The sequence below is a fragment of the Meles meles genome, chromosome 16 (assembly GCF_922984935.1).
Source record: "Meles meles chromosome 16, mMelMel3.1 paternal haplotype, whole genome shotgun sequence".
Classification (NCBI taxonomy): domain Eukaryota; kingdom Metazoa; phylum Chordata; class Mammalia; order Carnivora; family Mustelidae; genus Meles; species Meles meles.
This window is the reverse complement of record NC_060081.1, coordinates 14,417,668-14,419,867: the sequence shown is the minus strand read 5'-3', so window position 1 is coordinate 14,419,867 and position 2,200 is coordinate 14,417,668. Positions and strand designations below refer to the sequence as shown.

General features: G+C 47.4%; 1 pseudogene; it reads left to right on the top strand.

Annotated features, from left to right (window-relative positions):
• The first annotated feature begins 200 nt into the window (after nt 1-200).
• On the top strand, nt 201-785 carry LOC123927078 (annotated as a pseudogene).
• The last annotated feature ends 1,415 nt before the right edge of the window (nt 786-2,200 follow it).

The window sequence follows — 2,200 nt, the reverse complement described above, 5'->3', positions numbered from 1 at the left end:
GCAAACTCTGGGTGACCGCGCCTGCGGGGGACTTTGCCATCCGTCCACTGGGACCTGGGGAGGAAGAACCCCAAGCACCCCATCCCCTCCCCCTCCACCATTTCGGATACCCCGCAGACACTGACTTCCAAGAAGGACGCTTGCCCCCTCTGACCCCATCGCGGGTGGCCACCTGTCTTTGCCGCGGTGATCCCTCTCCCATGACCCCGCGGTGCCTCGAGCCCTCCGGGAATGGCGTGGAAGGGACGCGAGCCAGTGGGGCACCGCGGGATCCGCAGAGGAGCCGCCCCCCAGGCGGCGCGTTTGGCGAAGGCCCTCCGGGAGCTCAAACAGGTTGGTACTGGGGAAGTATGACTGTTAATGAAGACAAAGAGAAATTAAAAGAGGCACCCGAAGGAACTTGATTAGAGACAGCTCGCATTCAGACTGCCTACTAACAAGATCTGTTAAGACATCAGCTGGACCAACTAATCTGCGAATTGAGTACCACGATGGGAAATTCAGACTGGACTCTCTCATAGGTGTCAAGTCCAAGCTTAAACAGTTTGACAGTGTGGTTCATCTGATCGACTACTATGTTCAGATGTGCCAGGATAAGCGACGGGCCCGGGAGCCCCCGGAACGGCACGGTCCACCTTTACCGGACCAAACCGCTCTACCCGGCCGTGCGGCCGCTCCAGCATCTCTGCAGACTCAGCATTAACAAATGTAGCGGTACCATCTGGCGACTGCCCTTACCAACGAGACTAAAAGATTACTTGGAAGAGGATAAATTCCAGGTATAAGTGTTTCTGTCTTTCTAACCTTGCCTCATCTAGAGTCTCTCCGAATGCAGCTATGTCAAAGAGAACCAAAACTTGAGTGAGTGCTCTGGATAACTCCTCGGGATTCTCGAAACAGCTGAAGTCCATCTAATTTAAATGGGTGCCGAGGTGGCTAGGTATTTAAAGTTCCCCCAGAGATGTTCCCGGGAGTGATGCTGACCTTCCTAAAGGCTGACCAAGATCCACCCGTTAATCCTTTTCCATTAGAATCCAATGTCCTGAGTAAAGGCTGAAAGGAACGTTTTTCTCGGAAGACCTCACCTTTCTGAGGTGCCTCTCTAGTAGGTCAAAGGTCCACGCCCCAGTAGCAAGCAGAGGGGGGGATGCAGGAGGATGGAAGCAGTGGAAGGAACCCCAGCTGACACAGGCTTAGCTTCAGTTTTAGATGCCCTGTGGTCAGAGCCTCCGTTAGGCCATTTTTTCTTTTTGCATTCTTTTTTTTTTTTTTTTTTGACTCTATTAAATTTATTTATTTTTTCAGCGTAACAGTATTCATTGTTTTTGCACAACACCCAGTGCTCCATGCAATACGTGCCCTCCCTATTACCCACCACCTGGTTCCCCCAACCTTTTTGCATTCTTGATGTACCTAGGAGTTTTGTTAAACAGATATGCTCGTGAGTATTTATCCTTCATTTTATGCAATTAACCGAATCAACCAAAAAAATGACCATGAAATCCTATATTTGACTTCTTACTACATGTATGAACTCTCTCATGTGAATGAGTACTGTAGTATAATCTGTTTCAAGGGAGCCTTATCTCAGAACTATTTCAAACTGGTGCACATGGAAAAGACCAAGTCTTTTCCTTTAAGGCTAAAGACAAGAATGTCGTGCTCTACAGGTGCAACTCAATCCCTGAAAACAGAACCACGTAGATACGGACATTTGATCCTTTCAAGTAGCTGTGTCCCCCACCTGTTGCCATTGACTTTTTGGAAATGGCTGTAGAAATTTTCAAGTTGTCCTTGAATTGTCTAACCATGGACATCAGCGGTTGTGTCCCTTCTACCATGTAGAATATTTGACTTAATTCTCTTCCAGATATAGGGGGATACCTGCCTGTTTTTTTTTTTTCTTCAAAGTGTTTATTTACTGCTGTTACTATGTGATTAGAATGTATGAAATAAATTCATGAAACCTTGACTTTTTTTAAAAAAAAATATTTATTTATTTATTTATTTATTTATTTAAGAGAGACAGAGTTCAAGCATGAGTGGGGTGTGGGGGTGCTGTGGGGAGAGGCAGAGGGAGAAGCAGACTCCCCACTGAGCTGAGATCCAGATGCAGGGCTCTACCCCAGAATGATGCGATCATGACCTGAGCCGAAGTCAGGTGCTTAACCAACTGGGCCACCCAGGTTCCCCTTGTCTT